Raw genomic sequence first — 27,193 nt, 5'->3', positions numbered from 1 at the left:
TGGCCACCAAGTATCTTAAGTACATCCAACCACAATACTTAATTAGCACAGTTGGGCTACCTTTAACACAGTGTTTACAATTGATAAATCTGTCTCAATCTCTACATCTTGAGAAACCAAACACAAGCTGAGACCACTTGTCCCACGTTTTCTTCTTCACCTGACCACCACCCCTTTGGACTCCTCTTATTGATAGTTGACCCTCTTTTTTCCCCATTTCCTAGTTACTGCCTTCTTGGCCACCAGCATTATTAGAGTAAAGCCTGACTGTCTAGGCCCCTTAAATTCCTTATCAATTTAATATGATCTCCGTAATCATTTTTATACTGGATACCCATATTTGTTTAATCATCCATTGCATTTCCTTTTTGAATGTTTCTAGCTTGGTGCATACCCAGAAAATATGTTCTCAGTCTCCTGTCTTTTGCAAGTTACGTCTCTAGCAAACATCACTAACTCGGGGGAATGTCTTGTATAACTTACTAGGGATATAGAAGTACTGATGGAGGCACTTCCATGCAAAAATTCTAAATTTCCTAGATTTAATTCCATAACTTGTGTCCAGACTTGTATCTGTTTGGTACTGAGGGGCTAAAGTTCTTCCTAATCTTACTTCCAAGTTTTGTCTAATTATATTGATTCAGTCTCTAAAAATTATTTATTTTTACATTATAAGATCTACTGATCAACTTTCTGTTTGAGACTCTTTCCATCGTAGATTCAGTAAAGGTAATGGGTGCGTAGGTAAGTACTAGGCTAGCTGCGCTTGTGGACCATTTTAAGCCTAGCCAGTTTCCCTGAAATAACCTATCCCATTTGGTTATAGATGGTTGCCAATTATATATTACTCCTAATGGGAATAACTGGGATCGTACCTTTGATAATATGAGGTAATCTGTGAATGGAAAAATGCATTTAGGAGCTGCCTCTGTGCATTAATAGTACACAGTAAGATGCTGTCTGGTTCGATTCTCAGCTAGAGTGTCTTCTGCATGGAGACATGCGTGAATGGGCGTACCTTCGTTGAAGGTTGTGCGTCAGAGCTGGTAACTCGGTACCTAAAAATCAACTACCAATCATTAGCGGACCAGAGTTCCGCTGTGGCGACCCCTAACCGGGAAAAGCCAAAAGACACAGCAGCACAGCAGACAGTCCCAGGGTAATTCTTTTGTTTCCCATCCATAGATCTAAGTTCTGCTTGAATATGGACAGGGATGAACTTTGTTTTATGTGGATGTGGAAGTCTGTTCCAGAGCAACGGTGTACCCTCTGTGACATTTGCCTTTTCTCCAAACCATTCTTTTGATGTTGCAGAAGAGGCTTAGATCCCTAGACTGAGTATTTCTGATGTCCTTCATGGATGCATCTGCAGTCATAACAACTGGGTTGTCCTGTCGTCAGGCAGCCCTTCGGTCGGCCGGATTCCAAAGTCCGGGTCCGGCTTCGGCTGATGTCGCATTTCACCCGACGTCATCTCTGCTGGTCTTCGGGTATAAAGGCATCAGCCGACGCCATTTTCTTCAGTCTTTCTTGCCGCGTGGCGCCCGAAGCAGAAGCTGTTCGCAAGTGCCGGTCGGTCAGATCCAGAGATTACTACTACCGAATACTCCTTCGAAGACTTCTAAAAGCTAAGTACCCCGTTGGGGACTCTTTCTTGCCTCAGCCGATGTCAGAAAAAGTCAATAACTGTTTAACTTGTGGGAAACAAATACCTCATAAAGATTTCCACTCTTACTGTTTGCCTTGTTTAGGCCCAGACCACGACGTAGCAGCCTGTTCGGCCTGTGCTTCTTTCAACCGACGAACGCTTAGACGTCGGTCGGAGTTTGCTGAACAGTTTTTCGGCTCTGAATTTGCGTACATTATGCCGTCGGATCCTCCGACTACCCAAATTATTAAAAAACGCAAAGAAAAAGACCGACACTCGCGGTCCGCGGTTTCGGCCGAAAGCATGGTTAAGCAAACCGCGAGTGTCTCGGTTTCGGCCGAAACCGAGAAAACTGATCAGAGTACAGCCGAATCAATGACTACTACTGAGGTTCCGGTTACCTTACTTGAATCGGCTTCAGAAATTTTACCTACTACAGTGGTTACTAGTGACTTATCAGACACCATCCCTTTGGATGTCTCTACCCCAGCACGTGGTGCTGCTAGGCCTCCTGCAGCCATGTCTATTAAGGCCTTCGCCAGGGCTAAAGCAGCCAAATCTACTAAGTCAGTGCCTGTTAAACCCCCCCTCAACCAGGCCCACTTCTAGTTCACAAATGCTTACTCTGGCAGAAGATTTAATATCCTTAATTAGGGATCTCAATCTCACCCAGACAGGGCCTCTCAGCCCCCAGAAAGAGACCTAGAGCAGAGCCCCTCGAGCCTGTGTCCTCTGATGATTCTGTGGAAGACTCAGATATTACAGACCAGCCAGAGGCTCCTTTCTCCAATTTTGAGGACTCAGATGCTGAAGAATCCATTCCAGCTGCTTCCCCACCAAAAGAATTCTCCTTTGGGAAACCTTACATGCCATGAGAGAACATTTCCAATGGCAGGAACAGGATTTTTCAGACTCCAGAAAAAGACTTAGGACTTTTCTGCACCTACCACAACACAGGCCCTTAGCTATACCTCCTGTCCTCTCTGTTGTGGACGATGCATTTAATGATGTTTGCACTGCACCAGATTCTTTACCTCCAGCACCTGCCAAACCAGATAGATTTTACAGGGTACCAGACACTCATCATCACCTATACAAGGCCCCTCTTGCAGACCCCGAAACTATATCCCAGGGCCCTAAGGCAGTAGCCTCAACCACAGCAAAAAACCCTATTCCTTCTGAAAGGGAAGCCAGGTCTTTAGACAGATGGGGCAAAAAGGTTTACACCTCTGCTACTCTCTCAGCTAGAGCTTTAAACTGTCAGTTTCACATGATACAATACCAAGAGTTTATGCTTGATCAGTTAACTAAAAAGCTATCCTCTGATGACTCTATAGATAAGAAAATCTATTAGAAATGGTAAATAACATACAACAGGTTAGTAACCATTCCTTAAAATGTGGCTATGATGCACTGGAGGCTTCATTTAGATCAGCCATGACTGGCACAGTGATAAGAAGACATGCATGGCTGAAGGAACAAGTTTTACCGGATCATGTTAAAGCTAAGTTATTAGATGCTCCTATGGATAAGACCAGTTTGTTTGGTACACCTGCCCAGCAGGTAATGAAGAAAATGGAAGAAAAGGCAAAATCTGTACAAACGGTTAAAGATTTCTTGCAGGTTCAGCCCCAAGGTTTAGCAGGAACTGGCCTGCCAAAATTGGTCCTTTCCTGACTCCACAAGATCCCAAAGGGGCAGGAATAGGCGTTCCAGAGGCAGAAATCAATCCAGAGGGGTGCCTACAGAGGCGACAGTGGCAAGGTAATAACAGAGCCACAGGCACAGCCACTACCACTACAACAGGGCAATCACAGTGACTTGATTCTAACTCCGCCTACCAGGGAACAAATAGCAGCACCCTTAGGCGGAAAATTAACCTTATTTTCAAAGAACTGGCACTATATCACAAAAGACAAGTGGATTTTGCAAACCATAGACCAAGGTTACCGGTTCCACTTCCACACTATACCAGTCAAAAGAGGAATGCCAAACCTACCTCCAAATCAAAAACCAGAAGCTCTGCAGCAGATAATGCAATTAACAAAGATGAGAGCTGTGGAAAAGTACCAATAACAGAACAAGGCAAAGGATTCTACTCCAGACTATTCCTAGTTCCAAGAAAGGAAAAAGTTGGAGACCTATTCTCGATCTGTCCACCTTAAACACATACATCATTGTCCCAAAATTCAAGATGCTGACCCTACAGCAACTTCTTCCCATGCTGGGCAAGGAGTGTTGGCTGGTAACTCTAGATCTCAAGGAGGCATACCTGCACGTCCCCATTCGACCAATTTGCAGAAGATACCTCAGATTTCTTGCAGGATCAGAGCACTATCAATTCTCAGCATTGCCCTTTGGCTTATCTACTGCGCCCAGAGTATTCACAAAATGCCTGGCATCAGTAATCGCCCACTGCAGACTACAGGGAATCCAAATTTATCCATACCTGGACGACTGCCTGCTACAAGGGGACAACAAAAGCAAGCTGACAACAGATTTACAAAGGGTCATTTACTTGCTACAAGCACTGGGATACACAGTCAATTTGCAAAAATCAAGGCTGATTCCATCCCAAACAAGGACATTCTTGGGCGCGGAATTGGACACAGTAAAACAAATGGCATTCCTTACTGCATAAAAACAAAAAGATCTCCCTCTTTACTTCTTGGCACTAACAAACCACAGCAAGCTAACAACAAGAAAAGTTCTGCAGGCCTTGGGCTTCATGGCATCATGCATAATCTTGGTTCCACATGCCAGACTGCATATGAGAAAACTACAGTGGTACCTAAAGAATTTATGGTCCCAACACAGGCACAGCCTAGAAGCAGAAATTCCACTAATTCCATGCCTAAAACAGGAGTTCCTATGGTGGGCTCAAGCATGCCAGTCAAACCCAGGCTTACCCTTTCACAAATATCAAGCAAGCCAAACCATCACAACAGACGCCTCAGACCTAGGATGGGGGGCTCACATGCTGGACAAATGCGTGCAAGGATTGTGGACGCAGGACCAACTTCACCTGCACATCAACCTAAAAGAAATGCTGGCAGTAAAACTGGCAATCCAAAAATTCAGACCATTTCTCAAAGAAGGCCATTTGATGATGAGGACAGACAACACCACAGTCATGTGGTACATCAACAAACAGGGAGGCACTCATTCATACCCCCTATGCAGAATGACTTTGGACCTTTGGAACCTGGCACTCAGCTACAACATCCAGTTACAGGCAATGTTTGTACCGGGAAAGGAGAACACTCTAGCAGACATGTTAAGCAGAACCACCTCGGATGCTCACGAATGGATGCTACACCCGGACATCTTCAAGACCATCGCAAAGAAATGGGGAATGCTACAGATAGATCTATTCGCTTCCCCTCTCAACCACCAGCTCAAAAAATTCTGCACAAGGACATTCCATCCACTTGCATCGAAAGTGGATTCGCTCTCCTTCAGCTGGAAAGGCCTGACAGCATATGCATTCCCACCTCTTCCCTTGATACACAAGGTATTACTAAAAATCAAGGAGGAACGTCCAAGGATAATCCTGATAGCTCCAAACTGGCCAAGACAACACTGGTACCCATTGCTGAGGAGCATGTCTCGGGACAAAATGTGGTCAATACCACTGATGCCTTTGATGTTAACTCAGAACAACTACAGCATCATGCATCCAAACCTAAAAACATTGCAGCTGACTGCATGGCACATCACATAGCAGCAACTATTCCAGATCTCTCCCAAAGGGTTAAAGACATTATCCTTGAAGCCCGCAGACCTTCAACAAGAAGGAACTATGCAGAAAATGGAAAAGGTTTGTCATTTGGAGTGCTGAAAGAGGGAAGGATGTGTCGAATATAGATATGGCTAACATTCTGGAGTACTTGGCAGAGCTACTACATACAGGCCTGTCCTATTCCTCCATCAAGATACATGCATCAGCTATTTCAGCAGAATACAGCTTTGATCCACCTGTCTTCTCACATCCTCTACTCAGGCAGTTCCTCAGAGGGATCAAGAATGTAAAACCTCCTAGGAAACCACCACTGCCAGCTTGGGATTTGAACTTTGTGCTAGAAAAGTTGACACTCGCACCTTTGAACCAGCAGCAACAGCAGACCTACAGCATCTTTCATGGAAAACTGCTTTCCTACTGGCAATAACCTCAGCAAGGAGGGTTTCTGAACTTCAGGCCCTAATGGCAGTACAACCCTTCCTAATCTTCCACCAAGACAGAGTGTCCATGAGGACTAATCCTACATTTATGCCTAAGGTGGTATCCAGAGTGTCCCTAAACCAGGCAATCCACCTACCTACCTTCTTCCCCAACCCACAAAACAGAGGGAAAGAATGCTGCATACCTTGGATGTACACAGACAGCTACGCTACTACCGGACAGAACAAAAGTAACAGAAAAACTGACCAGCTTTTTGTAGCCTATGCAACAGGAAGGGAAGGAAAAGCAATTTCCAAACAGACAATCTCCAAATGGATAGGAAATTGCATACGATTCTGTTACTCCTTCCATGGAAAACCAATTCCACAGAACATACAACCTCATTCTACAAGAGCAACAGCCACTGCCACAGCCTTCTTACGAGGAGTGGCAACCAAGGACATTATTGAGGCGGCTACTTGGACCTCCGTGCATACATTTGCCAAGCATTATAATTTACCTCTGTATTCCAGATCCCGAGCAGGGTTTGCCACTGCTGTACTGCAAGGGATCCTAACCACACCATAATCTATTCTTCCTCCTCCCCTAGTTGGCTATGGTATTCTACCCAGTTGTTATGACTGCAGATGCATCCATGAAGGACATAGTACAGTTTTGTACCTACCATAAATGTAGATGTCCGAACTGGATAGCATCTGCAGTCAGGATTACCCTCCCTCCTTCCCCTCTGTGGTACTCCTAGGGTATTTACCCTCCTAATAGCTAGCTGGTGGGGGGAGTCTCTTATGGTGTATTTGTTTGTATATATGTACATACATGCTTATTTTTGTGTTTGCCTTCTATCCTTTGGGAAACATTGGCATTTTTACCCAAAATTTAGCCTTCCAAGAGGGCAACTGGCATCTGGGGCAAGAAACACTGAAGAAAATGGCGTCGGCTGATGCCTTTATACCCGAAGACCAGCAGAGATGACGTCGGGTGAAGTGCGACATCAGCCGAAGCCGGACCCGGACTTTGGAATCCGGCCGACCGAAGGGCTGCCTGACGACAGGACAACCCAGTTGTTATGACTGCAGATGCTATCCAGTTCGGACATCTACATTTATGGTAGGTACAAAACTGTACTATTCCATGTGACCTGCTGATAATTTAGTAAATTCTTCAGTAATGAGTCTGAGGATGCCGTGGATGCCATACACAGGTCATCTTTTAGCAGTCAGTAGGATACTGGATGTAGTGAGAGGGCTTTGAGTCGGCCAATGTAGGGCATGTTTTTAAGCCTTGTATCCTTTGAGTAAAGTATCTCTCTGGGTATTAAGTTGTTGCATGTGTCTGGACAGATGCATGCAAAAGGGAGCGTTATATTCAGTGATTGTCCTACTTTGGGCTGAGTAAAGGGGGCAATGACATTTCTAGATCTAGACACAATTCCTTTGTTTAAAAGCTGTGAATATAGAAGGACTTTTTTACAGTAATGGACACATGTTGGTCAAAAGTTAGGTCACTGTCCACATAAGTTTCCAAATCCCAAACAAGTGGGTTGACCCTTAAGAGTGTATTGTCAATGTTTTAGTTCCCTGGGGGAGATTACTTCTTAAAGGATACAGTAATGCATTTTTTGGCATTTAGTTTCTGTGCTTTGCACCAGTTATTTATTTGGGACAAACCTTCCTGCACGATGGCTAAATCATTTGCGGATTCAGTGACTGCTCCTAGCTTGCATTCATGTGCAAACTTAGTAAGCCAGAGCTCTGTTTTTTCTTGGTACAGTCTTTTTTTTTTTCAAACATCTTTATTAAATTTTCACATATGGCAAAGGCAGTCTTAGTTATATAAATGAAAAACATACAAAATGATATCACTTTAGTTGCAAACAGTTACATCACATACATTATTGAAACAACTGTAGTTGTAAACATTATACATTATTTCTAAACCATGTAGTCATTGTCAGTTAATAGCTCATTCAAATTCTGCTTCTTAAACCTCGTTCTTGCTCTGCATATATTGTTGCTACATTTCCCATTTTTTCCTTTGTAGCTTGCTCCTTCCCTTTTCTAAAGATCCCAGTTCCAATTGTTTTATCTCTCTCACTATATTCACTACTTCTAGTAACTCTGGTCTAGACTTTGATTTCCATTTTCTAGTAATTACTTTTTGGCAGCCACCATAATAAGACTCAGTGAGGCTTTACTATGTCTAGGCAATTCCCATTCTGAAGCATAACTCAAAAAATCATCTCCCCAGTCAGTCCATTCTTCTCACCCAGCATCTGTGACAGAGTGGTTGCAGGAATCCCAAAAGTTTGCCAGCTCATCACACTTCCAAAAAATATGTTCCCATCTACCTCTTTTTTGCTCGTCCACACCTCCAACATTTGCTATCCACCTGAGGAAAAATTCTTTGGACCTGTGTAAACACTTCCAGACAAAGATCCTAAATCTTCTAGACTTGCATATTTGGGAGATATAGATATATATCCCTCCATTGTCTCTTTGAGATTTGCTTATCTACTCTCTCTCCTCAGTCCTTTCTAAGCTCCTCTGATTGATCCTGATAATTATCATGCAATATTTTATATGCTTTACTAAGTATTCCTTTTCTAACAGCAGATTCTAGATTCTATTAAAAACTCTACCAGTGCTGTTCTTACATTTAGGAGCCCCCTATTTCTTTCTCTTTACCTATACTCTGATATCAATCCTTGATAGGGAAGGCAGTCTCTAACATGCAGTCCAAATAAATTCTTGACCTCTTTCCATTCTGATGTCCTTCAAGGATGCATCTGCAGTCTTTACAAATGGGTTGCCTGTCGTCAGGCAGCCCTTCGGTCGGCCGGATTCCAAAGTCTGGGTCTGGCTTCGGCTGGTGTCGCACTTCACCCGACGTCATTGCGGCAGTTCTTCGGGTATAAAGGCATCAGCCGATGCCATTTTCCTCAGTCTTTCTTGCCGCGTGGCGCCCGAAGCAGAAGCTGTTCGCAAGTGCCGGTCGGTCAGATCCAGAGATTACTACTACCGAATATTACCAAGACTTCTAAAAAGCTAAGTACCCCGTTGGGGACTCTTTCTTGCCTCAGCCGATGTCAGAGAAAGTGAATAACTGTTTATCTTGTGGGAAACAAATACCTCATAAAGATTTCCACTCCTATTGCATACATTGTTTAGGCCCAGACCACGACGTAGCAGCTTGTCTAGCCTGTGCTTCTTTTAACCGACGGACGCTTAGACGTCGGTCGTAGTTTGCTGAACAGATTTTTGGCTCCGATTTTGCCTATATTATGCCGTCGGATCCTCCGACTACACAAATTACCAAAAAACGCAAAGAAAAGGACCGACAGTCGCGGTCCGCGGTTTCGGCCGAAACCGCGGTTAAGCAAACCGCGAGTGTCTCGGTTTCGGCCGAAACCGAGCAAGCGGTTCTTTCTTCAGCCGAAATCATGCCTTCTACCGAGGCCTCTTCTAACCTGGTAGAAACGGCTTCTGAAATCCAACCTTCTGTTGCGGTTTCACAGGATTTATCAGACACCATTCCCCTGGATATTTCAACCCCTGCACGTGGAGCTGCCAGGCCTCCTGCAGCTATGTCTATTAAGGCCTTTGCCAGGGCTAAAGCAGCCAAAGCATCAAAAACGGTGCCTGCCAAGCCCCCCTCTCACAGGCCCAGCACCAGCTCCCATATGCTTTCTTTGGCTGAGGATCTCATCTCTTTAATTCGTGGAGCCCAGCCTCATCTAGACAGGGCCTCTCTCCCTCCTCCAGAAAAGAGGCCTAGAGCAGAGCCCCCTGAGCCAGTATCCACAGATGATTCCTCTGATGAATCAGAACATACAGACCCTCCTGAGGCTTCTTATTCTCCTTACGAAGACTCTGATGCTGAAGAGTCCATCCCTTCAGCCTCTCCTCCTGAGGAATTTTCCTTTGGGGAAACCTTGCATGCTATGAGGGAACAATTTCAGTGGCAGGGCCAAGATTTCCCAGACTCCAGAAAAAGGCTTAGGACCTTTCTACATTTGCCACAGCATAGGCCTTTAGCTATACCTCCAGTTCTTTCTGTTGTTGATGATGCATTTAATGATGCTTGCACTGCTCCTGATTCATTACCTCCGGCTCCTGCTAAGCCCGATAGGTTCTACAGGGTCCCGGACACTCATCACCATTTATATAAGGCTCCTTTTGCAGATCCAGAGACTATAAGCCCGATAGGTTCTACAGGGTCCCGGACACTCATCACCATTTATATAAGGCTCCTTTTGCAGATCCAGAGACTATCTCCCAGGGCCCTAAAGCTGTAGCAGCTACTTCTACTAAAAACCCCCTCCCCTCTGAAAGGGAATCCAGGTCCTTAGAGAGATGGGGTAAAAAAGTTTACACCTCTGCTACTTTGTCAGCTAGAGCTTTGAACTGCCAATTTCATATGATTCAATATCAAGAGTTTATGCTTGACCAGTTGACTAAAAAGCTGTCCTCTGAAGAATCTTTAGATAAAAAGTATGTTCAAGAAATGGTACATAACATACAGCAGGTTAGTAACCATTCTTTAAAATGTGGCTATGATGCACTGGAGGCTTCCTTTAGATCAGCCATGACTGGCACAGTTATCAGGAGGCATGCATGGTTGAAAGAACAGGCATTACCAGACCATGTCAAATCAAAGCTTTTGGATGCACCTATGGACAAGGTCAATTTATTTGGTTCCCCTGCACAGCAGGTACTAAAAAAGATGGAAGAGAAGGCAAAATCTGTACAAACAGTGAAAGATTTCTTACAGGTTCAACCTCCAAGGTTTAGCAGGAACTGGCCCTCCAAGAATTGGTCCTTTCCGGACTCCTCTAAGGCACAAAGAGGCAGGAATAGGCGCTCTAGAGGCAGAAACCAATCCAGGGGTGCCTACAGGGGACGCCAGTGGCAAGGGTAACAACCAGCGAGGCACGGATGCAGCCACCACCACTACAACAACTCAATCACAGTGACTTGGCGGTGGCACCGCCTACCAGGGAACAACTAGAAGCACCCTTAGGCGGAAAGCTAACCTTATTTTCAAAGAACTGGCATTGCATCACAAGAGAAAAATGGATTTTGCAAACTATAGACCAAGGTTACAGGTTCCATTTCCATACTCTACCAGGAAAGAGAGGAATGCCAAACCTACCACCTACTCAAAGGACAGAAGCTCTAAAGCAAATATCTCAATTATTAAGAATGAGAGCTGTGGAAAAGGTACCATCTATGGAGCAAGGAAAGGGATTTTACTCCAGACTCTTCCTGGTACCAAGAAAAGAAAACAAATGGAGGCCTATTCTAGACCTGTCTGCTTTAAACACATTCCTCATTGTTCCAAAATTCAAAATGCTGACCCTACAGCAGCTTCTTCCCATGCTGGGCAAGGAGTCTTGGCTGGTAACTCTAGATCTCAAGGAGGCATACCTGCACGTCCCCATAAGACCAATTTGCAGAAGATACCTCAGATTTCTTGCAGGATCAGAGCATTATCAATTCTCAGCATTGCCCTTTGGCTTATCTACTGCGCCCAGAGTGTTCACGAAATGCCTGACATCAGTAATCGCTCATTGCAGACTTCAGGGGATTCAAATCTATCCCTACCTGGACGACTGCCTGATACAAGCGGACAACAAAATCAAACTAACAGAAGACTTACAAAGAGTCATTTACCTGCTGCAAGCCCTGGGATATACAGTCAATATAAAAAAGTCAAGGCTGATTCCATCCCAAAGCATAACCTTTCTGGGTGCAGAACTGGACACATCAAAACAAATGGCATTTCTAACTGCAGAAAAGAAAGAGCAACTTCCTCTCTACTTCTTGGCATTAACAAAGCAGAACCATCTAACTGCAAGAAAAGTGCTACAAGCTCTAGGCTTCATGGCATCCTGCATAATACTGGTCCCTCATGCCAGGCTGCATATGAGAAAGCTACAGTGGTACCTAAAGAATTTGTGGTCCCAACACAAGCACAGCCTAGAAACCAAAATTCCAATGATCCCATGCCTGAAGCAAGAGTTCCTATGGTGGGCTCAGGCCTGCCAATCAAACACAGGATTGCCCTTCTGCAAAAGTCAACCAAGACAAACCATCACGACAGATGCCTCAGACCTCGGTTGGGGGGCACACATGCTGGGCAAGTACATTCAAGGCCTATGGACTCAAGACCAGCTGCACCTGCACATAAATCTAAAGGAAATGATGGCAGTAAAATTAGCAATCCAGGCATTCAGACCTTTTCTCCAAGAAGGTCAGTTGATGATAAGGACAGACAACACCACAGTTATGTGGTACATCAACAAACAGGGAGGCACACACTCATATCCTCTATGCCGGCTGGCACTGGACCTATGGGATGTGGCTCTGAGCTACAACATTCAGTTACAAGCAATTTATGTACCGGGGAAGGAAAACATTCTAGCAGACATATTAAGCAGAACTACAACAGATGCCCACGAATGGATGCTGCATCCGGACATCTTCAAAGCCATCACAAGAGAATGGGGATTACCACAAATAGACTTGTTTGCATCCCCACTCAATCACCAGCTAAAGAAATTCTGCACAAGGACGTACCACCCACTTGCTTGGAAGGTGGACTCCCTATCTTTCAGTTGGAAACTGATAGCTCCAGACTGGCCAAGACAACATTGGTATCCATTGCTGAGGAGCATGTTCCGGGAACAAATATGGACACTGCCCCTGATCCCATTACTGTTAACACAGAACAACTACAACATCCTGCATCCAAACCTGAAAACTCTGCAGCTAACTGCCTGGAACATTACATAACAGCAATTAACCCAAATTTATCCCAAAGGGTTAAAGACATAATCTTGGAGGCTCGTAGACCTTCAACAAGAAAGAATTATGCAGCAAAATGGAAAAGATATCTCATTTGGAGTACTGCAAAGGGGCAAGATGTGACACTGGTGAACATAGCCAACATCCTGGAGTACTTGGCAGAGCTCTTCCATACAGGCCTGTCCTATTCTTCCATCAAGATACATGCATCAGCTATTTCAGCAGAATACAGCTTGGATCCTCCTGTCTTCTCTCATCCTCTGCTCAGGCAGTTTCTGAGAGGAATTAAAAATGTGAAACCTCCCAGGAAACCTCCATTGCCAGCATGGGACTTGAACTTTATGCTAGAAAAATTGACACTTCCCCCTTTCGAACCAGCAGCAACAGCAGAATTACAATACTTATCCTGGAAGACTGCTTTCCTGCTGGCAATAACTTCAGCAAGAAGGGTCTTTGAACTACAGGCATTAATGGCAGTGCAACCCTTCCTGATCTTCCATCAAGATAGTGTCCATGAGAACAAATCCTACATTTATGCCTAAGGTGGTATCCAGAGTCTCTTTAAATCAGGCTGTCCACCTTCCTACATTCTTCCCCAACCCACAGAACAGGGGAGAAAGGCTCTTACATACCTTGGATGTACATAGACAATTACGCTACTACCTGGACAGGACAAAAACCAATAGAAAAACTGACCAGCTTCTGGTAGCATATGCAACAGGAAAGGAAGGAAAACCAATTTCAAAACAGACAATCTCCAAATGGATAGGAAATTGCATTAGATTTTGTTACTCCTACCATGGAAAGAAAACTCCAGAGAACATCAGGCCTCACTCCACAAGGGCTACAGCCACTACCACAGCTTTCTTCAGGAGTGGCTACCAAGGACATTATAGAGGCTGCTACTTGGACCTCAGTGCATACATTTGCCAAGCATTATAATTTACCTCTATACTCTAGATCCCGAGCTGGTTTTGCCACTGCTGTTTTGCAAGGGATCCTAACTACACCATAATCTCTACTCATTTCCTCCTCTCCTAGTTTAGCTATGGTATTCTACCCATTAGTAAAGACTGCAGATGCATCCTTGAAGGACATAGTACAGTTTTGTACCTACCATAAATGTAGATGTCCGATAGGAATGCATCTGCAGTCAGGATTACCCTCCTTCCCCTCTGAGGTACTCCTAGGGAATTTGCCAACCTTCAGCTAGCTTGGGGGGGATCTATTATGGTGTATTTGTTTGTATATATGTACATACATGCTTATTTTGTGTGTTTGCTCTCTACTATTTGGAAACTTTGGCATTTATCCAAATTTAGCCATCCAAGAGGGCACCTGGCATCTGGGGCAAGAAACACTGAGGAAAATGGCGTCGGCTGATGCCTTTATACCCGAAGACTTGCCGCAATGACGTCGGGTGAAGTGCGACACCAGCCGAAGCCAGACCCAGACTTTGGAATCCGGCCGACCGAAGGGCTGCCTGACGACAGGACAACCCATTTGTAAAGACTGCAGATGCATTCCTATCGGACATCTACATTTATGGTAGGTACAAAACTGTACTTTACCTTTCCCTTTCTAGTTATTTGCTCCTAATACCTTAGTTCCTGTGCCAGTTTTCTCCAATAAATTCCATCCCCCTCTTGCCTGTTATCTGTATCCCTGACCACAGTCAACCCTATCGGCAAAATTTATTTTCTCCATTATTCTGCTGGTTTGATACTTAGAATACTCCTTGCTATTTTATGAATATAATACTCTTTATGATTTTGATTGCTCTCCTTAAGAGTCTGCATCCAAAATCCCAATCTCTCCTTATTTATTGATCTTCCTCCCTGTGTTAGCATCATTCCTTTCCACTTAGAATTGTAGTATTCTTCTTGTGCAATGTACAAGAGCCTTGACTTTGTTGCTCTAAAATATAACCCTTCAAATTATGTAAGCCTAGTCTGCCCTGTTCTGTTGGTAGAATCATCTTATCCCATTTGACCCTTGCTGTCTTCCCTTCCCAGTTAAAATCCTTCAGCTCTTTTTCTAATTGCTGTCCACAACTTCTCCGGTTGATTAAAGTATGCATGAGCTGTGTATAACTCTAAAGGGACTAAAAACATTTTAATGGCTTGTATCTTAGTATCCATAGCCATATAACAAAACTTCCAGTTTCTCAATTTTTGTATTATCTTCTGTTTAGTCTCTTCCCCACATATCCTTTGCTGCTACCACAATGTCATTTCTAATCCATACTCCTAAATACTTAATTTTGTCATGTCCTCATAAATATGGACATTGTTGGGCCAATTTGTGTGTGGGTACATAATTTACCACTATTGCCTTTATTTTAGCTTCATTCATTTTTTTATCCCGAGAAGATCTGAAACTGTCTTAAAATGTCCCACAACACTGTAATGTCCCTTTCTGGTTTTGTCATGTATAAAATATCATCTCCAAATAGAGCCAGCTTTTCCTGACTACCATACAAATTATATCCTTGGATTTCTGAGTCCCTTATTTTCTTTGCCAATGGTTCTAAATATAATGCAAACAACAAAGGGGAAGGTGGACAACCCTGCCTGGTTCTTCTACTCAAGCAGAAATTATTGGAGGACCCCACCCAATTTAATTTGTGCCTCCGATCCCTCATATATTCTTCTAATCAACCATGTGAAATTGTTCAATCTCGCCGTTTGTTCTTACACACGGATTCGAAGCCGATCCTCGGCTCCGAGTCGGCCGCATCACCAGCTCCGCATCTTCAAGAAAGCTCGAGGCACAGTATTATCCCATGATCCTCAGGTGCTAACCCTCAGATCTAGTTTGCCGCTAGCAGCAGATCACATCGAGAGGCTCGGGCCAGTAGAATTTTTACTATATATTTCTTGTTATATACTTCTAATTTTACAATTTATACTCTTTCTTTATAGTGTTTGATAAGTCTTATTATATAGTTGTTGTTTAAGACTAGTTTAGTTAGTTAGTTTAAAATTCTTAGTAAAGGCCTTAGGCCGTTTTTCTGTCAGAATTTACAGTACTTAAAAAAAAAAAAAAAAGTTTTTTTGCCTTTAACTTTTTCTATTTTTCATATATATATGTATCATAGTGTGCTGTGTGTGTGTTTTACAGTTTCTATATATATATATTACATTTAAATTGTATTATAGGGATTTTTTCTTAAGTGTGCTGTGCTTTTTCTTGGATTTTTCCCTTTCTTTTAAAAATGTCAGAAAAGACCAAATCTGGTTTTAAAAGGTGTCAGTGCGGACAGAAGATGTCCATTACTGACAACCACTCATCCTGCGTCTACTGTCTTGGCCCTCTCCACTTGCAGGAAGACTGTTCCATCTGTCATTCCTTTAGTGGGAGGGTCATGCTGGAAAGACGCAGGAAGTTGGTTGACAGAGGGTTGCTTAAACCCGAGTTTCAGGAGGCCCTGGACAAGGCTGAACAGGTTTCTAAGTCTTCGAAGGGGTTGAAGTCTTCAAGAGTGTCGGAGCCCAAGTCATCGGCTCCAAGCATCTCTTTTCAGATTCGGACACCGGCTCCTATGATTTTGGTGCCGGGTGTCGAGACTTTATCGCTGCACGAGGCTCAGGTCTTGGAGCCGGTATCAGAGGTACCACTGTCTGCTATCCTTCGCTCGGTGACTGCTTCGATCCCTTCGACCCATTCTTTGAGGCCACTTTCCGACTCCGATGTGGACCGAGTGGTACAGAAGCTTATGGAGAACTCGGCTTTGTCCAAATTAATCTAGGTTTCGTCCCAGCTGGTTTCGAAACTCAAAGCTATTCCAGTTCCCTCGACACTTCCTCCTCCGAGACCCGTCGAGTCATCGGTGTTAGGAGTTGAAGAACTGATGATTGTAGAGCCCTTGGTGCCGAAGCCTCCAGTAGTGCTATCGGCTCCGTTGACCTCGACTCCTTCGGAACCAGCCGGAGAGTCTCGGAGCCGAAGATCTTTCCTGGGTTCCAAGGGGGGATAGTCGAACCGAGATATCGGTTCCGACTCTTCCCCTCAGTGCCTCGGCTCAGATTAGTTCGGATCTGTCCGCGGTGTCGGAGCCAGTGGTTCTGATTCCGGAGAAACGACCTCCTTCTTCGGATCGGGGCACCGGTGCCTTTGACATCATGAGGAAGGTCTTGTCTGATCAGACACATACTTCATCGGTATCTTCATCTCCTTCCCCAAAAGGTCCGCGTTCTGCTTCTGTGCCTTCGGTACCTACCAAGCGTCGAGACCCAATGCCTCAGAAGTCCCCACAGGGCGACTCTGGTTCCTCAGATGCATCCCCAAAAGCTCCCGCTGAGGATGTTCCGAGGAAACGACTGTGCAAGAGGAGGCACATTGATTCCCCTCAGGAATCTCTCACATCTGATACCGATTTAGATGAAACAGAAGGGTCCCCACGGTCCACCTCTGAGGATGTCTCGTTTGCAGACATTTTGGAAATCCTGAAGCAAAGGGGGGACTGGCAAACCCTTACCCCTTCTGTGGATGTATCGGTCTTACTGAAGGCATTTGGGACTCAACCTTCTACCTCCTGGGTGACTCCACCCTTTGATGATCTCATGGATCTAATAGCTCGGAGGGCTTGGGAAACACCTGATACAGTGGAACCAGTCCCTCGTAAACCAAACAAATACATGACGGCTCCCCAAGATAAATCCTATCTTACAAAAGGAGTTCCCGTAGATACTATGGTGGTGGCGGCGGCCACTAAGAAAGAGATGTCTGAATCATCTTCCTCAGTCCATCCTCCTAATAAGGATTCTAGGACAATGGACAGATATGGGAAGCGCATATTTAGTTTGGCGACTTTTTCCATCCGATCGCTCAACTACCTTACGCATTTCAGGCGTTTACAGAGAGATCTCATTAAGGAACTGGGAGACACTCTCCAGGGACACACAGATGCTGCTGTCGCCGAGAAAGTGACAGCGCAACTTAACACCCTAAATTCCATAGTCAACTCGTCCATGAGGCTGATTTCATACGAGAGCGGCAGCTTCAGCGATCGCCCTGAGAAGACAATCCTGGTTGCGCTTATGCTCCTTTGCGGAAGCCTTTAAGTCTTCCTTTGCCAACGCCCCCTTCTATGGTGCCTCCTTGTTTGGGCCCAAAGTAAAGGAGACTCTCACGAGATGTGAACAAGAAGGGAAGACCCTGTCTGCCGTAGGTGTCCATTTTTCCGTTCCATCTAGACCCTACCCTAAAGGGCAACGAGGAGGAAAAATGTGGTTCCGAAAGACTCTGGGATCTTTTCAGCACACCCAAAGTGACGCCCCCTCCAGAGGCAGAGGAGGGGGAAGAAACGGAAGACGCCGCCCAGCCGGCAGAGGGGGTCCGCAAAATCAGGGCGACAGAGATACCTTCTCTGGAAAGCCTTTCCAGCACTCCTGAGTGCAGGCCCGGCTGTCCTACTCTGGAGGCAGTCGGGGGTCGCTTGGCTTTATACCCAGAGGCCTGGCTAAATCTTACATCAGATTACTGGGTAAAAAGCATAGATGTTCTTCATTCCACATTGCTGCAGTCCTAACCATTGGGTAGTCCGCTGTCCCAGTCGGCCCGAATACCAAAGTATATGGCTGACGTCGGTCAAGGCGCATTAGACTGACGTCAGTACGTCAGGGTACTAATGCGCATGACCGACGTCATATCCTCAGTCTTTTTTGCCGCATGGTCCGATGCAGAAGCAGTTTTGCGAGTGCAGGTTGGCGTTCTGAAATTTTCTGAAGTCGGAGTTCAGACCGAATCAAAGTTGGCTAAGTACCCCGTTGGGGAATATTTTGGTTTTTTCTTGCCTCAGTATTTAACCGGATGTCAGAAAAAGTGAATAACTGTATTTCTTGTGGGAAACAGATACCTCATAGGGATTACCATACCTTGTGTATACCTTGTTTAGGGCCTGAGCACGGCGTTGTTGGATGCGCTCTTGTGCTAGATTTAACAAACGCACTATTAAGAGAAGGTTAGACTGTGCCAGGTTAGTTTTGGGAAGCGTTGTAATTATAAAATGCCGTCGGATGCTCCGGCGCTTCGTCCAAAAGCGCAAGAACAAAGCAGCAAAGCCTAGGGTGGAAGAACCGGCAGTCCCGGACGTCGGTTCTTTAGAAGGCTCTGTGGAGCCGGAGGTTTTACCAGGAGTTTCTTTAGAGTCTCAGGAGAGACTTTACTGTTACAGGATGTGTCCTCTCAGGAGGTAGGCCAGGCTGAAGGGGCTTCTCAGGTGGCTGTTCTTCCCTCTCTTCCTAAGGTGGTTAGAGCCTTCCCTGTATTTTCCAAGGCTTCTTTGAGAGGCAGGCCAGGTTTAACTTCAGTGGGGGTTTCTCCTAGCTCTTCAGGATCTTTGCCTAAGAAACATATGCTTAAAATGGCAGAGGATTTGATTACTATGATTAGAGGCTCTATGCCCCCTCCTGATAAGAGGCCCAGGGTGGAGCCTGAGTTTGAGAGTTTTGAGCAGTGTTCGAGGCTTCTGAGTCTTCGGCTGAAGACTTGCAGGAGTATCCTCCTTATTCTGATTCTGATGTGGATGATTCTACTCCGTCAGCTTCTCCTCCTGAGGATTTTTCATTTTCAGAGACTCTGCATTCCATGAGGGAGCATTTTAAATGGGAAGGCCAAGATTTCTCTGATTCCAGGAAGAGGCTTAGGGAATTCTTGTTTTACCCCAGCATAGGCCTTTAGCTATACCTCCTGTTCTGAATGTGGTGGAAGATGTTTTGCAGAGGCTTCCCTAAACCCTGATTCTTTGCCTCCTGCCCCAGTTAAACCTGATAGGTACTATAGGGTGCCTGAAGCTCACAAGTATCTTTTTAAGAGTCCTAGGGCAGACCCGGAAACTATCTCTCAGGGGCCTAAAGGTGTTAAGGCTTCTGTTGTTAAAAATCCTGTTCCTCCTGATAAAGAGGCAAGGGCTTTGGATAGATGGGGAAAGAAAGTGTATACTTCTTCCACTTTAGCCATGAGGCGTTGAATTGCCAGTTTCACATGTTAAAATATCAAAATTATCTCCTTTCACAATTGAAGTCTAAGGTGGATGCTCTGGCGGAAGGTATTGAGTGTAAAGAGTTGCAGGATTTAGTTCATGTGTCTGAACAGGTGGGTAAGCATTCACTGCAATGTGGTTTTGATGCTGTGCAGGCCTCCTCGAGGGTGGCTGCCACTGGTTCTGTTCTTCGAGGCACGCCTGGTTGAGGGATCAGAATTTAGCTGAGCATGTTAAGACAAGGATTTTGGATGCTCCTTTACAGTCTGACGTGTTGTTTGGTTCGCCTGTGGAAGCAGTTTTAAAGAAAATGGAGGACAAGGCTAAGTCTATGCAAACTGTTAAAGATTTTTGCAGGTGCAGCCTCCAGTTTAGTAGAAATTGGCCTACTAAGGGATGGACATATCCTGCTTATGATTCCCAGTCTAGGGGTAGGTCTAGGCGTGGTAGGGGCAGAGCTCAAGGTTCTTTTAGGCCTAGAACAGGGAGTTCACCTGCTCAGACTTCTGGTGAGGGCAGGGGTCAGTCCTTTCGTAAACGGACCCAATGACCTGCCTTTTCAGCTGCCAGTACATTCTCGTCTGGCAGCACCTTTGGGAGGAAGGCTGGCTCTTTTCAAAGAAAATTGGGATTTAATTACCCAAGACAGATGGGTTTTGGATATCATTCACCACGGTTACAGGTTTTATTTCCATACCTTGCCTCCTTTCAAAGGCATGCCAGACATTCCTCCTCTACAAAGAAAAGAGGCTCACAAGCAAATTTCTCTGTTACTCCAAATAGGGGCCATTCAGCCAGTCCCTGTGCCAGAAAGGGGCCTAGGATTTTATTCTCGCCTGTTCCTAGTACCAAAGAAGGGGACACGTGGAGACCAATTTTGGATTTATCTATCCTCAACACTTATCTGGACATTCCCAAGTTCAAAATGTTGGCGTTACAACAGCTTTTACCTCTGCTGGGCAAAGATCACTGGATGGTAACTTTAGATCTCAAGGAGGCTTACCTTCATGTGCCTATCAGACTGAGTTGCAGGAAGTATCTACGTTTTGAGCTGGAAATTCCCATTATCAGTTCTCTGCATTGCCCTTTGGCTTATCTACTGCGCCCTTAGAGTATTCACAAAGGTTCTGGCTCCAGTGATAGCTTACTTCAGGCTAAAAGGAATTCAAATCTATCCTTACTTGGGCGACTGCCTGATTCTGGCTCAAGAAAAGGAAGACCTTTACAGCATTTGGAATATGTGATAGCAGTGCTAAGATGCCTAGGGTATTCTGTGAGCGAAATAAAGTCCAGTCTAGTACCCTCTCAAGACATGTGCTTTCTGGGTGTGAGACTGAATACAGCAGCCCAGATGGCCTTTTTAACCCCGGACAAACAAATGAATCTTTCCATTTACTTCCATCAACTATCTCTTCAGTCCGGGCTGACTGCAAGGACAGTCCTTCAAGCCTTAGGGTTCATGGCATCTTGTATTCTGGTGCTTCCCAATGCCAAACTGCATATGAGGAAGCTGCAATGGTATCTCAAAAATGTATGGACACAGCACTGCCAGGATTTGGACACTGTCATTCAAATAATACCTTGCATTCAACAGGAATTTTTGTGGTGGGCTCAGGAATGTCACCTAAACAAGGGACTCTCTGTGACCCGGCCAGAGGCGAGTCAGATTCTAACGACAGATGCCTCAGACATTGCTTGGGAGCTCATCTAAATGGAAAGTGGATACAAGACAAGTGGCCTGCCAGACTACAGCATCTACATATCAACATGAAGGAGATGTTAGCAGTCCAGTTTGCATTAATGGCTTTCAAGGAGTTACTTCTTCCAGGGCAGGTGTTGATTCTAACAGACAACACAACTGTCATGTGGTACATCAACAAACAAGGGGGAACACATTCTTACCCGTTGTGCAGGCAAGCAATGATTTTATGGGAGACTGCGCTCAGCTTGCAACTAACTCTTCAGGCAAGGTTTCTGCCGGGAGCACAGAACTCCTTAGCAGATGTGTTAAGCAGACAAATCATGGATCCCCACGAGTGGAAACTGGATCTTCATGTATTTCGAACATTGACAGTGTCATGGGGAACTCCAGACATAGATCTGTTCGCTTCTCCACTAAACCACCAGCTGCCAAAGTTTTGCACAAAGAGGTTTCATCACACAGCTTGGAAAGTGGATGCTCTTTCTTTCAGTTGGAAAAATCTTCATGTGTATGCCTTTCCACCTCTGCCTCTTCTCCCAAAGGTGCTCCTAAAGGTCAGACAAGACAAGCCAAGGATGATTTTAATAGCTCCAGATTGGCCTCGGCAACACTGGTACCCATTACTGAGGAGTCTGGTAAGGAAGCCTCCATGGCCTTTACCTTTGATTCCACACCTGTTGTCTCAGAGGGACGGTCACCTGCTCAATGTCAAGCTTCACTCTCTTCATCTAACAGCCTGGCATATTCTGTTTTGAAACACAGCAGGTCTCAACTTCCTCAACAAGTTTTAAATGTGATTATGGAAGCCAGAAGACCTAGTACAAGGAAAGTGTACGCAGAAAAATGGAAGAGATTTTTATTTTGGAGTGCTGCAAAGAATTTGGAGATTTCTGAGCCTAATTTGAGTGTGGCTCTTCAATATCTTACTGAGTTATTGGACAAAGGTTTGTCTTTCTCTTCCATTAAGATTCATGCTGCAGCAATTTCAGCTCACTATGATTGTGACCCACCATTGTTTTCGCATCCTTTGTTCAAGCAATTTCTTAGAGGGGCAAAGAATATAAGACCCCCACGTAGAGCTCCTACTCTTGCTTGGGATCTCAATTTTGTGTTGGAGAAACTTACTCTACAACCTTTTGAGCCTGCGGCTACTGCTGAATTGAAATACTTGTCATGGAAGACTGCTTTTTGTTGGCCATTACTTCTGCAAGAAGGGTTTCTGAATTGCAGGCCCTTATGGCGGTAGAGCCTTTTTTGATTTTCCATAAGGATAGGGTATCATTACGTACTAATCCTTCCTTTATGCCTAAGGTGGTTTCTAGTGTGGCTTTAAACCAAACTATTCATTTGCCTACTTTCTATGCAGATCCCCAAAATAAGGGGAAAAGATTTTGCACACTTTAGATGTACACAGGCAGTTGCGTTATTATTTAAGCAGGACTAAGGATTTTAGGCAGTCTCAGCAGTTGTTTGTTTCTTTTGCTTTGAGTTCTCAGGGCAAGCCTGTGTCAAAACAAACTATTTCTAAGTGGATTGGGTTTTGCATTGCATTTTGTTATTCCCATCATGGCAAGGAGATTCCAGCTGGGATTAGGCCTCATTCCACTAGGGCTACTGCCACTTCTACAGCATTTCTAAGGGGGGTGGCAACTAAGGATATTTTGGAGGCAGCTACTTGGAGTTCAGTGCATACTTTCTCTAAGCATTATCACCTTCCTCTCTACTCTAAATCTAGGGCTGGTTTTGCCACAGCTATTTTGCAAGGCATGTTGACAGCTCCTGCTTCCTTATGATTTGCCAGCCTCCCTTACCTCTGCTTTGGGATTCTACCCAATGGTTAGGACTGCAGCAATGTGGAATGAAGAACATAGTACAGTTTTGTACCTACCATAAATGTAGATGTTCGAGGATCCACATTGCTGCAGTCCAATTTACCTCCCTCCTTCCCTCTGTGTTTAGGGGTGGTTGTGTAGGTGAGGTTATACTCTTGTAATTTTGTATATATTGTACATATTTTTGGTGCAGGAATGTTTGGTGTTTTTGGTTTTGGCCTTGTCTTTTTAGGGTCTTCTGACATCTGGGGCAAGAAAAGACTGAGGATATGACGTCGGTCATGCGCATTAGTACCCTGACGTACTGACGTCAGTCTAATGCGCCTTGACCGACGTCAGCCATATAATTTGGTATTCGGGCCGACTGGGACAGCGGACTACCCAATGGTTAGGACTGCAGCAATGTGGATCCTCGAACATCTACATTTATGGTAGGTACAAAACTGTACTTTACCAGAGGCTACAACATCCCCTTCATAAAAATGCCACCCAACTCCAAAAAACTCCCAGACGGACCACCCACTCTGCGAGATCAAGCAACCATAGAGATAGAAAGGTTGCTCGAAAACAGAGTCATCCAACCAGTCCCAGCGGACCAAATAGGATCCGGAACTTACTCAAGGTTCTTTTTAGTTCCAAAGAAAACAGGGGACTGGAGGCCAATTTTAGACCTCAGCAAGTTAAATACCTTTGTGAAAAAGGAAAAGTTCCGGATGGTCACGCTTCAGTCAATCCTCCCTTTTCTGCAGAAGGGCGACTGGATGTGCTCTATAGATCTCACAGACGCATACTACCATATCAAGATGGCCAGGGCGTCCAGAGATCACCTGCGCTTCCGGCTGGGAGCCAGTCATTTCCAGTTTCGCGCTCTGCCCTTTGGTCTCACCTCAGCCCCCAGGGTGTTCACCAAATGCATGGCAGTAGTAGCGTCTCACTTGAGACTAAACGGATTCCAGGTGTTTCTTTATCTAGACGACTGGCTCCTATCCACCACCACCGAGTATCGTCTTCTACAAGCCAGGGACTACACCATCAGTCTTTGCTCTTCACTAGGCATAACGGTGAATTTTGGAAAATCTGTCTTATCGCCGTCACAGCGTATCTTATTTATAGGAACCCAGCTAGACACTTCCCTGGCTCAAGTTACTCTCCCCCCACCAAGAGTATCAGACCTCAGGCATCAAATTTCGCTCCTTCACAAGAGTCCCTGCACGACAAATATTAAGAGTGCTAGGCTTGATTGCAGCCTCCCTTCTTGTAGTTCCTTTAGGCAGGATGCATATGAGGATTCTTCAATGGATGCTATTCGCCCAGTGGTCATATCTACAACTTCCACTGTCTCACGAAATCTTGATCACGAATTCTTGCAAGAAGGATCTCTTGTGGTGGATACACAGTCAAGAGCTAACACTAGGACGACCGTTTGTCTTACCCAGTCCGGTAGCAACTCTAACCACGGACGCTTCCCTGATAGGGTGGGGGGGGATTCTTTCAGGGACAAACGGTCCAAGGTCAATGGTCCAACTTGGAGTACAATCTGCACATCAATGTTCTAGAGCTGAGGGCAGTGTTTCTAGCGTTGCAACACTTTCACAAGTCCTTACCTCGGGGAACAGTGACAGTTCAGACAGACATGTCAGTGGTCTGGTACATAAACAAGCAAGGGGGAACCAGATCTTACCCGTTATGCAGAGAGGCCCTCAGAATTTGGCATTGGGCAAAGTCCACTGGACGCTTTCTGATAGCAATGCACATCCCGGGGACTTCCAACGTAATCGCGGACAGGTTGAGCAGAGCCATCCTTTTCCCTCACGAGTGGTCCCTCAAACCTCAAGTGGCAGAAGAGATCTTCCGCAGATGGGGCCAGCCTTGCTGCGACCTGTTTGCATCCCCATTGAATGCCAAATGCAGAAGCTACTTTGCCCTGTTACCCCCTCCAGGGGGTGTCCCCAGGGACGCACTGGTATACGATTGGCCCCCGGGTCTCCTTTACGCTTTTCCTCCTGTTCCACTAATTCCCAGGTTTTTGCAGAAAGCCAATCGTCTGGACAGGACCATAATACTGATAGCCCCATTCTGGCCTCGACAAATCTGGTTTCCCTTCCTTCAGTCTCATCAAGTGGAGGAACCATGGACACTGGACCCGGAGCCAGACCTGTTGACACATTCGTCGGGAGTTCCTCACACCTTCCTCAAGTCCCTCAAACTGACAGCTTGGCTGCTCCGCTTCCCATCTTAGCCAGGTCGGAGTTACTATCCCCTGCAGTACAACAAATTATTGTATCTTCTCACAAACCATCTACAATGAAATTGTACAACAACAAATGGAACCGTTTTGCACACTGGGCCTCCAAACAAGGTACAGATCCATTCGGGGCTCCAGTACACAAGATACTAGATTTCCTTACCACACTTTTTCAAGAAGGAGCATCAACATCCACTATAAGGGTTCAACTGGCCACTATATCCAATTTTCATATTGGCCGTGAAGATGGTTCTCATGTCCCACAGGCTTTGTAAAGCCTTCATGAAAGGTACCTTTCACCTCCGGTCCCCCCTTTCGTAATCCAATAGCCCCTTGGAATCTTAATCTCATGCTGTCACAACTCATGTTGCCCCCATTTGAACCAGCAGCCACAACTCCGTTAAAATTTCTTTCGTGGAAAACACTTTTTCTGGTTGCCATCACTTCCGCCAGGAGAGTTTCAGAGTTACAGGCTCTATCTATCCGACCCCCGTACATGATTTTTCATCCAGATAGAGTAACCTTGCTCACCAATCCGTCCTTCCTTCCGAAGGTTTGTTCGATTCAGAACATCAATCAATCTATCGAACTACCTACCTTCTTTAAAAATCATTCCAATAAGCTAGAATACACATTGCACAAGTTGGACGTTCACAGACAACTAAGATTTTACTTACATAGGACAAAAGAGTACAGAAAGTCAGATCAACTATTTGTCTCATATGCTGACCAAAGAAAAGGACAGGCAGTAACGAAAGTTACCTTATCCAAATGGCTCTCAGATTGCATAAATTTGGTATATGCTGAATCGAAACAGCAACTCCCTTTCAAACCCAGAGCTCATTCTACAAGGGCGATTGCTACCTCTTCAGCCCATATCGCTCGTTTGCCTTTAGATACCATTTGTGCAGCGGCAACTTGGGCAAAACCACATACTTTTATCGCCCACTATAAGCTAGACAAAAGCTCCAGGGACAGGGCGACGTTTGGTTCCACTGTACTCAGGAATGTTCTCCCTTGAGCCACCCGGGAAAAAGGAGCTAGGGACGCTACCCCTGTGTAAGAACAAACGGCGAGATTGAACAATTTCACATTAAGAAGTTATGTCTTACCATAACGATCCATGTGAATTCTTCGTCTCGCCTTTGTTCTTACATTCCCCCCCTCCATCCCCCGTCCTGCGGTCTGGGAGAACGGTTTTCAACTAAATTCCTTTTCAGCCTTTTCTAGATATGGTTAGCATGTTATTGTGCATTAGTAATGGCATCTTTTCTCCTCTACTTGACAGTAGGGTTCCAGACACTGTGTAGTATCTGTTTATAAGTGTTCTAGACACAGTTCTAAAAGGGATTCTTCTGGTATAGCAAACTAGATCTGAGAGTTAGCACCTGAGGATCATGGGATATTACTGTGCCTCGAGCTTTCTCGAAGATGCGGAGCTGGTGATGCGGCCGACTCAGAGCCGAGGATCGGCTCCGAACCCGTGTGTAAGAACAAAGGCGAGATGAACAATTCACATGGATCGTTATGGTAAGACATAACTTCTTATTACAGTTGTATTAGGAAGCAAATGCTTCCATTGCCCTGCTCATGAAGTCCTAGTCTACTCTGTCAAATGCTTTCTCTGCCTCAAGACCCACCAATAAAAGTGGTACTTCCTTACATTCTGCTTCCCTCTGGATCATCAATGTTCTGTTAATATTTTTCAAATGTTTGCCTCCCCTCCACAAAATCACACTGATCCTTATCTTATCAATTTTGGTACCACTTTTGCCATTCTTTTAGCCATTGT

At 45.1% G+C, this 27,193-nt stretch overlaps 1 protein-coding gene across 2 annotated transcripts in view; it reads left to right on the top strand.

The window, feature by feature from the left end:
• NFS1 (NFS1 cysteine desulfurase) overlaps nt 1–27,193 on the top strand; it is a 2,153,374-nt gene that overhangs the window by 800,737 nt on the left and 1,325,444 nt on the right. The window lies entirely within an intron of this gene.

The sequence above is a fragment of the Protopterus annectens genome, chromosome 12.part0, assembly GCF_019279795.1.
Source record: "Protopterus annectens isolate FY-2018-M chromosome 12.part0, PAN1.0, whole genome shotgun sequence".
Taxonomy (NCBI): Eukaryota; Metazoa; Chordata; order Ceratodontiformes; family Protopteridae; genus Protopterus; species Protopterus annectens.
This window is presented reverse-complemented; position numbering and strand designations above follow the sequence as displayed.